An 11,047-nucleotide genomic window follows, 5' to 3' on the forward strand; every position below is an offset into this window, starting at 1 on the left:
CAAACAAACAAACAAAAGCAGTCTGTGATCAACAGACTTAGTTTTATCTCACCAATGTGTGGTCCAATCAGGGATTTCATGGAAACCCTAAAGCCCAAATTTACATAGCAAGAGTAAAGAACTGTATCCTTAGCATTTTAATAGGCCCTTCATGGGTGTCATCCTAGTCTAAAATTCACTGCAAAACCGGGGAGACTGGTATCATGATTGTATGTTACACACAACAAAACAGAATCTCAATGAGGTTTAGTAATTTACTCAAGACCCTATATTTGTAAATGAAAGAAGTAGAGTTTAAAGCCAGCTTGCTTCACTTTGAAAGTCCAGGCTTATACTATTACCTTCATCTGCTACAAAATAGAGCTTTTCAAGTTCTAATTAATAACAGAATTTTTGAAGGGCTTATTAGGCAAATTAGAACTAGAAATATTGGCTTAGTAGCACAGGCTCAGAAACACTGACTTTGTAGATTTGGTGATAGGGCTGCCAATATTGCATCAATTCATTAGCTTGAATACTATAAGTTACACACTTTTCTATGTGTCTGTTATATCCAGTATAAATATTCAGGGACAGTTAAGAAAACATCATTTTTAGACAAACAGTATATGAGCAAGGCCCATTGGCTCACAACTTATCCCAGCTACTTGGGATATAGAGATAGGAAGACCACAGTTCAGATCTGCCTCAGGTAAAAAAAGTATTAGTGAGATAACATCTCAACAAGAAAGCTGGGCATGGAGGCACACCTGCAATTCCAGTCATAAAGGAAGCATAGGAAGTTTTGCCCTAGGAAAAACTGAGACCCTGAAGGATAAGTCAAGCAAAAAAGGGCCAGGGATATGGCTCAAATATGTCTACCTAGCAAGCCCAAAACCCTGAGTTCAAACCCTAGTATCACCAGAAAGCCAAGACCAATATATTCAACTATATTGACAGACTGACCACATTGTGCTAAAAGTTTAACACCAGAAGAGAATAAGCTTGAAAAGGAATTCTCCAAAATGTTAACTAGGGCTGCTTCTGAGTGGTGCTAATGTAGTTGGATTTATTTTTATATTTTCCTGCATTACTTTAATCTTCTGTTATATGCATATAACACACTTATAAAAATACTATACAGGCCTAAGATTTATTTAGAGTTTTCTATTGAAACAAATTGATTTAGTTAAAGTAGGAGTCAATAAAAAGGATTGGATTACAGCAACTTCAAATACAAAAACCCAAGGACAACAAATAACAAATACAAATGTCAAAATAACAATGCAGCTATTAGAACTGAGAAATTTCGATGGTCACTTTGTGCCCCATAAAAGGTAGTTCTCTTTGGCCACTTTTAGCTTCTATTGGTATCTATAAAGAAAAGTTTATGAGGACTTAGCAAGTAAGAAAAATAGTCTGCAAAACCAGAACACAAATGTCTAAGGACCAAGCAATAAACAGAATAATAAATGAGATTTTTTTCAGCCAAAGCTCAGAGATGCTAAAACCTTCAGAAAAGCCTATCCTGTGTTCTCTAATACTTTTCATGTTTGTGACAATCATAAAATTGGATAAAGATATATATGTGTCCGTGACCTGAATGTTTAAAAGTGTTCTTTCATCATTTCCCCTTAAAGCTCTAAGAGACTGAAGATTCTTAGAGCGGTTACACATTGTATGTTAAGCATCCTCACACTCTGGATTAAAGGAATGAAGAAAGTTTTTTAGGTACCAAAAGGAAAAAAAAGAATCTTGATGTGATGACCCATTATGGTTTCTAGCTGCTTCCCAGAGTTTCACCTGCTAACTCACATCAAACCATCAAGGGAAGAAGAGCCATTAGGCTAGAAAGAGCAGTGCTTACCTGGTATTCTAGATGCAACAGTATTTTGCTGCATTTTGGAGGCAGTGTTTAAAGCTTTGTGGTTATAAGAAACAATCCCCACTGACCCACAAAAGACAATATTCAATTGTCAGTGACTCAGCCAAAACTATGTGTACACTATTCACAAAAAGATATGAAGGAATAGTTAATGAGGCAGTGGCACAGCATACCAGTGAGAACCTAGGCTTTGGACCCCAGCTCCTTGGGTTTGAATCCTGGCTTCCCTAGTCACTATGTATGTGACTTCAGGCAAGTTATCCAGTCTGTCTGAAGTGCAACATGCTTAGCCATTCATGTGAGGGACTTTTAATTTTTTTCTCAAGGGATTGTTATGAGGATGATGAAAAATTATGTATGTACCACTAATTTTTTGCCGCCTCTCTCTGAATTCACTCTTCAAGTCTTGGTCTTCAGTAATGGATGGATTTTCCCTTAGGACTTTTTCATTTCCTGCGAGTGCAATGTTAAGTTTTCCTAGTAGATGGGATTAGAGAGTCATCAATGGAGGAAAAGAAGTCTTCTTCTGCTTCCAAAGACTGTCTTGATGGTCAGCTGTAGGGGCAGATGACACCTAGTAGGACTCTGCTCCCATCAGGAGCAATTCCTGGTTACTTGGAAAATCAGCATGCCAGTTAGTATTACCTGTCCTGGGTTTTCCCACCAGGACAGTGTATATCCAGGCTTCCCACCTAAACCTCTTCAACTCTCACTGCTCACCCATGTACTGGCTGCCAGCCCCACCCCACCTATGTTTCAAAGGATTGTTTCCTGCTTATCCAGCAACTGTGGGTGAGCATTGACCCAACTAAACAGGGGATTTCTCAGCCCTCTAGTGAGTTACACTTACATCTTTTCCAATTAAGTCTGAACTCCAGTCTTTGGAAATCGGCCTTTCCAATTATGGCCATGACCACATAGATTTCTCTTATATTTTATAGGTATTCTTTTATCATAGCACTCAGTGAACTTTTCTATATTATCTTTAAGGAGTTATACAAAGGATTTTCATTTCACAAAGAACTTCATGAATACAATGCATCTTGATCAATTTCACCCCTTGTAACATTCTTACCCTTCCCTCACCTACCCTCACCTTCCCTCATTCTTCTTAACTTTGTAGGATATACATTGGATTCTTGATTGCACTTGCCCTTCTTCCCTTCTTCATTCCTCTACTCCTTTCCCTCTGGCCCTATTGCACCCCTTTCAAGTACTCCATTTACTTTTTTTTTGAAATTTGTCTTTGCCTTTTTAAGGAATTATGCTATTTGAGTTCTCCCTTGAATCTACCATTTTTCAGTTAACACATTTGTATACACTTGCATAACACCCACATATTAATGGACATGTTTGTAAGTTAAATCTAGCTTCCACATATAAGAGGGAAAAACACATCCTGTGTCTCTCTAGGCCTGACTTACTTCACTGAACTCTTTTTTACACAACTTAATGTGTTAAAAGAGGAAACTCCAGGTCAACAAAATACAAGTCTAGGGCCATATACAGATGCCAGCTTGTTTTTATATTGTCTATGATCTAAAAATGGCTTTTACATATAAAAAATAGCTAGAAATAGGAGGAATAATAAAAGAAAGATCAGGAAAAGAAGAACAGGGTTTAGAGAGGAGGAGAAGGAGGAGGAAGGAAAGGAGGACAGAAGAGGTAGAGAAGTAGGAAAGAAGAAGCAGTAGGAGAAAAAGAATGAGGAGATACTGCTGCTAAAAGGAGAAATAAGTGTTGTCCACAAAGCTTAAATCTGTACTACTTCCTCCTTTAGAGAAAACGCAGGGGACAAACACCCAGATCAGTATACTCCAGGCTTTGCAAATTGAAAGTATAAAAAACTACAGCTTGAACAGGTCATTACTGTGGTGAATTAGGAACACCCTCGTTTTGCTATCTTGAAAGATTTACTTTCAATGGATTTGGGAGAGTGTCTTCTTGGAGATATTCTACATATTGTATAGTTTCATGTTTGGCCAACATCTTTAACACTGATTATCTTGGGTGTCTGCTTAAGCTAATGTGTATGAAGTTTGAATTTTTAAGTGTATTTCAGTGAAAGAAGCAGGCAAATAGGGATGTAAAGCACACTTTACTAAAAGCATAGGCTTGCATATTCCAGGAAGTGACACTATAATCATGTAAGCAGATAGTTTAAAGTTAAATACCTTTCTCTGAAAGTCTATTAAAAATCCTTTAACCATTATGCTAATTTAGACATCAATCAGGACCAATTTCTTGGTCCACTTATTTTTTTTCTCATTCTTTGCTTACTATATTTTAGCAAATTAAAAAAAAACATTTTCATCTTTTTCCTGTAAAGAATAGTTCATCTCTATGTTACCTCTAAATTCATTTCGAGGTCCATCTTTGCATATTCAGACATGGGTTTCTTTGTTCAGTGAAGAAAGAATGGTCTTTTTCCAGTATGACTCTTTTTTGCATGAATTCCAGAGGGGAAAGGAATATAGAATTTTTGGCATACAAGAAAATGCACCAACCAGTTAGTTACCCTTTAAGGAAGGACATGCCTGTCAGCACACAGCCTCTAGCCATCAGATCTCTCAAGGTTGCTCTCAGCCGCAGACGCCTCCTGACATGATTCTATACTTTCTGGGGAAGCCCTCATGAGTGAGCAAGGGGTATATGTACACCATGTATACCACACACACACATACACACACACACACACACACACACACACACACACACACACACTGACTGATCACTTTGGTGACCAGAAACAATGATAAGGCAAAGTTTGCTCCAAAGATTCATATTCCAGTGCTCCTTAAGTCCTGAATCTGAATCATACTTTGACTTCTTCCCTTATCAATTCTGATCTTTCCCCCTTTTTTTCAGGGATGTGAGTCTCTAATAAAAATTTTGTTGCCCAAACTTTTTCAGCATCCGTTTCTACAAAACACAACCTATAAGACTCATCTTCCTCCCTAACATGAAACTATCAATGTTTATTCAGTATATTTTAGTAATATAATAATATATTATATGGGAATATATGCCAATGATATATAGCATATTATATATCTCATTCTATACCATAGTTCATGCCAGAAGTTTATATATAATAAAATATATAATACTATATAGTATATATGTGTTGGATAATATATGTGTGTGCATATACACTACTCATACTCATACCCACACCCACATATATGGTAGCCACTCTCCTGGTAGTAGTTATGTTGATCCACTTGTGCTTTCTCACCTGTGATACTTAAGGTCTTCTAAAGGAATCAGACAAAACACAAACAAACAAACAAAATGGACACCTAACTGAACTAGAAGCAGTGTCAGGACTGACTGGCTTCTATTTTTATATCTTCAATATATCAACCCAAACAATTTTTCTCTGTGACTTTGGACAGAGCTTGCTTACAAAACACTGAACAAGCAGTTACCACTAGGCTTTCTTTCAGTTCAATAATTTTTTTTTTCTGTATCCTCCTTTTTGATTAAGAGAATCATTCAACTGTAGCTTCCTGGTTTTTGACATCCTACTTGGCAACTGGAGCATTAATTGAAAAGGCAAAGGGCTGAAGGAGAGGCCAAGGTATTTTGGTCAAGTCTTCTGTAATACCAGAATTTCTAATATCACAAAATGGCATCTCTCAAACACAAAGTGGTAAGGTTTTAGTCAAGATGATGCAGAGGACAATGGAGACATAAGTGATGTCTGGGTCATAATGAAGGTAGAAAATGAGTAGTTTTGCCATTAGCTTTCACTCTGAAGTGTTTTTCACTACCCAACACATTTTTTGTCATATTGAGTTGAGCTTCTGGTCCCTTGGGAAATGGACAGGCTTTAGAAAAACAAATACAGACTGATTGTACACGTTCTCATTAAGCACTATCTTCCTATGCTCCCTAGTGGCAAATTAGCTTGGCTTGAAAGTTAATATTACATCCAAGGCATCATGTATGCTTTGGGACTATGATATAACTCATAAATATTAACTCCCTCATGTGGGTGACTAGTGTCTTGGAAAAGTTCCACTTTGCTAACAAATGCTTGAAATAAAAATATAAATAATGATAGTTAACAATGTTTGGAGACTTGTGTGCTAAGCACTTACACCGAACACTTGATACATTTTCTGCTTAACCCTCACAATTATCTTCTAAGATAGGCACTTTTCATTTTACCAACAGGCAACATGAGGTTTGGGAGGGTTAAATAATTCACCTTAGAAATACATAGGTAGACATGGCAAAGCCAATATTAAACCTTGATATACCCCCAATAAACTCACAATAAGGGAAGACCTCATTCATTTAGAAGTCATCAAAAGTTTATAGTGAATTTGTTTTAGTTCAGCATCTTATGACATGCTATTTATACAAGACTTATCATATTTGTCTAATTAGTCTCTGTGTCTAGAATTAAAAATTTTAATTTAAAGTTAAAGTGAACGGTACTAGTTCACTTTAATCCCTACAAGACACATTTGGCTCACCAAGTGTTTTAGTTCCCAGGGAAAGAAAATAAGATCCCCTTCCTAGCCTCAGTGAAGTCAGTCTTTATTTTCTTTGAGTCTGGGACTCTTCACAGCTCATTTCTCCTCTATAGTTTATGGAGGCTGGATCAGAAAAGGAATGGAAGAAAAGTCATAGTTTTTGGTTTTTATTATTGAGACAGAGAAATGATGTAACTAAAAAGGGAGACGAGAGAGTAGCACAATAATTTAGCTGTTGTATAGGTAATGGCTTGTTGGGGTCCATCTTCCCCCTAGATGGAAGGGGCCTGAGGCACCTCCCCCAGCTGGGGAATGCAGCCCTTCCATCCTCCCTACATTGGAATCTGGAGAAACCGGTCCGATAAGAGACCCCCGACCTAGCTGGCAGCCAGCCCCGCCCTGGAGGTCGAGTGACTTAGCCCCTTGGAGGTCAAGTGACATAGCCCCTTGGAGGTCAAGTGACATAGCCCCTTGGAGGTCAAGTGACCAGCCCCTTGGAGGTCACCTGACAGCTCATGGCCTATGGGAATCCTGGCCAACCCCCTTCCCCCCCCCCGATCATCTACCCTTGCCCCTCTCTCAATAAAGTTAGTTAGCTCTCAGAGGCTGACCCGTGGTCTATGTCCGTTGCTTCCAGAGTAGGATAGCGGTCACATTACCACGCGGGTCGCGCGCCCGCCAGGACGGAGACATCCCCACGTCTCACCCCGACAAAACCTGCAGGCCGAGGGTCGGGGGAGAAGGCGATGAGAGGATAATAAGAGAGAAAGAAGTGAGCACTTGAGCCGGAGCAGAGAGAGCAGTCCCCACAGAGTGGCGCCCCACGTGGTTTGCACGAATCCACGCAAGAAAGCCCGGCTCCCGACCGGCCCTGACGGAAACAGGTTGGAAATCCTGAGACGCGCGATCCTCCCACCCCAGGTAAGAGGATGGGACAAGTCCAGAATCGGCGAAACAATTCGCCCCCTAAGATCCTAAAGTTCACCCTCCAAAACGCGGGGATTAATATCTCAGAGCCCTGCGCCATACAAAATTGGGAGGAATTGACCCACAGGGTCCCGTGGCTAACTGGAGCCAACCCACTCTCGTGGGAAATTTGGGACCGACTAGAGCGGGAATTACAAACAGCACCATGGGGAAAACTCCCACTGCGAGCCATTAAGACTCTCAAGGCTTGCCTCTCTTGGGACCCGGGCGGGGAGTCCCTGGATTCAGGAGAAGGAAGCCGGAGTTAATTTTGATCTGGAGTGGGCCCCGATGCCTACTCCAAAAAGCCCTGGGACCAAATCTCGTTCGGTACCCAGGAACCCAAGCCGCGGCAGACAGGAGATGAGCAGAGCAGCCGCAGGCTTGCTACCCCTCCCCCATGTGAGGCTCAGCTTGAATCTATACATATGCAGATTTCGGCAGCCCTGAGCCGCTTTTCTGCGGCGGCGGTGCCCCGCAGCAAAAAAAAAAAAAAAAGACCGGCCTGGCCACTTTTAAATTCAGAGGCCTTGAAACTACAGATTTTCATGAATCCAGGAGGATGGTTCTTGAGAGAGGCAGGCCGAACGCGCCCTGGACAAAATATCTGCTTTACAGCCTGACTTTTAGATTCCCCACCAACCAAGGCAATAAACAGCCTAAAGCCCCTTGCTGGGCAGTCCCTATTGCCAGAGACAGTAATCATGATATTTGGAAAAAAGTTCCGATTCTTAATTAATACAGGAGCAGATCGGACCATATGCATTTAATTGGACAACATTATTATTGGATCAGTAGATGCCCAAACACTAGATTTTGGCCTATAGCAAGGCCCAAATACTCCTTCAAAGAGGGCTGCGTATAGACAGTGACAAGGTTCAGAAAGTATACCCCTTCAAGATCTTGGGGGCAGAGCTTAAACTAGACTCTGTATGCCCACTCAAGCCCCAGTTATCCTTCCAGGCAACTTATACCCTGGTGGAGATGCAAAGACTGTTAGGTGAAATTAATTGGCTAAGATCCTGGCTTCAACTGCCTACAGAGGAGTTACTACCGCTCCATGACTCTTTGAAGGGCAAAGCGCCCACTGATGTTATTACAATAACTCCATCACTCCAAACAGCCTTCCAGAAAATCCAATTGGCCTTAAATAAGGCACAGCTGGCACGCTACAAGCCTAAGTGCCCACTTTGCCTTTGGATCCTCCCTGGATCCGAACTTTCTTCAGCTGCAATTACCCAATCAGGCGAGCCCCTTCAGTGGGTGCACGCATCAGTGGGAGGAGCTCCCAGAGTTTATTCCCAGCTGGACCAGCTAGCTGACTTGGTAATTAAGGGCAGGGATACTTCCCTGAGACATTATGGAAGAGATCCTGACGTGCTAACTATTCCCTACCGGTTGTCAGATTTTGAATGGGTCAGGAGAAATAATTCACGTGTGGCTAGTGCCCTGGAGGGCTTTATGGGTAAGATAGATTGCCACTATGGCACTTCAAGATGGGTGACCTCATTTTCCAGGCTACAATGGACACCCCCTGTGCTTTTCTCTACCAAGCCTCTTGTCAAGGCTGCCAATGTCTTTACAGATGGTGGGCGAGCCGGCTCTGCCGTAGTGGTGCGCTCCGCCTCGCCCCCTGCCGGTGGGAAAGATAACACCCATTACTTTGAAGCCGTCACTGGCTCTGCACAGTTTAAAGAGCTGTACGCAGTCGCCTTGGCGCTGACCCATGTTAAACAGCCAATGAACTTGTTCTCTGATAGTCTATATGTGGTTAATTTGCTACCCAACCTGGTATGTTCGCATATCAAGTTGGATGGAAACCCAATCACTCCTCTGATGATCCAAGTCAGGTCTCTGTTAAAAGAGCGGAGTGAGCCTATTTTTTTACAGCACCTTCGTGGACACCAAGGACTGCCTGGGGACCTGGCACAAGGTAATCGTAGGGCCGACCAGCTGGCCACTGATGGAACCATCATAGCTCTAGCCATTGTACAACCTCAAAACCTCCAAATGGCCAAAGGGCTTCATGAGCGTACTCACTTAAATTGGAGAGGGTTACATCAGAGATTTCCTTCAATTCCTATAAAAGACTTAAAAAAGATTATAAGGACTTGCAAATCATGTATGCCTTTCGTGCAAGCCCCTCCCTTACAATCTCCAGGTGTGAATTTAAGAGGTTTAAGACCCAATTTAATTTGGCAGACTGATGTGACCCATTACGCCCCCTTTGGAAGGCTAAAATATATATTTATGTCCATTGACACCTGCTCCGGTGCATGTTGGGCCTCTCTGCATACCGGTGAAAGAGCACGGCATGCTGAAAGCCACTTCTTACAATGTTTTGCTATCCTAGGACTGCCTTTACAGGTTAAAACAGATAATGGACCTTGTTTCACCAGTAAGCCTTTACAGGCATTTTTCCAAATGTGGAATATTAAACATACCACTGGAATACCTTATAACCCAAAGGGTCAAGCCATAATTGAGAGGCATAACAGGACCCTGAAGGATCAATTATTAAAACAAAAAGGGGGGGGAAGCCCCCAGGACCAACTGAGGACAGCGATGTTTACATTGAATATTTTAAATTTCTCTAAGGACCAACCTCTGTCGGCTTTCCAGAGACACTGGTCAAGCCAAACACCCTACTTAAAAGTGGAGGCCCGGTGGAAGGATTCTCTGACAGGGGCGTGGCGTGGACCCGACCCAATTATCAGCGCAGGAAGGGGATTTGCCTGCGTCTTCCCTACTGGGGAACCGAATCCAATCTGGATACCAGCTAGAGATGTAAAATATTGTCCAACAGAATGACCACCCAAGGGCACCTGCCCTTGAGGGATGTCTCCTCTTGTTTCCTCTCAGGAAAGCAAAGACCGAGGTGGAATTTTCTAAGGAGAAACGGGAAAGCCTGCCTGCACCAGCGATGGACCTGGACCCAGTGTCGGCCCTGTTTCTTCCCTGGACCCTGCCTGACGCCCTTTGGAGTACCGTTTGCTGTGGCAGCCTGACCCACAGCCTTGCACAAGGACCAAAGGGAAATTTTGCACGGTTGTCCCTCTCTTTTGCTCCCCCCTTTGCTGCTTATCTCGGGGATCCCCATTGGAGGGAAATAGGAGCTAAAGGACTTGGACACTTTAATGTTTTATTATAAATGTTTATAATAAGTAAGGTATTGGCACCTTGCTGCAATGTTTATTATGAAGTGTTTTACTAACCTCAGTTGTTAAGTTACCAGCATCCTGGCTGCCACATCACCAGGACCTGAACCTGCCCCTCTACCTCACCAGCGGGGGAAGGAAGAGCCACCTGTGCTACCTCGAGCGACACCAGACTGGACCAGAATTCCTGTTTTCCGTGGACTGACCCCGATAAGAGACACTCCATTGCCTTGTGCCTTGTTGTAATTACTCATGTGTTACAATTGCTCATATGTTACAGTTGCTCATGTTTGCATTTGCCTTGTATTACGATTGCTCATGCTTATGTCTGCTTTATGCTCCCATTTACCTTATATTTACATTGAGTCTCTTGTTGTAAGCGATGGGCCAGAGCTGTCTAGGTACCAAGTGGCCCTTAGCCTTTTAGCCATATAAGAACCCCAAGAGGCTCGTCACTCGAACCCTAGGCCCTGCTGCTCAGTAAGGTCCGCCGGCACCGGAAAAAATTATCAGGCTCTCTTTCGAGTGCCAATCCTACTCTCCCCAAGGCCTCTCATCGGGCCCGCCAGCCC

This window comes from Perognathus longimembris, chromosome 10, assembly GCF_023159225.1.
Source record: "Perognathus longimembris pacificus isolate PPM17 chromosome 10, ASM2315922v1, whole genome shotgun sequence".
Classification (NCBI taxonomy): domain Eukaryota; kingdom Metazoa; phylum Chordata; class Mammalia; order Rodentia; family Heteromyidae; genus Perognathus; species Perognathus longimembris.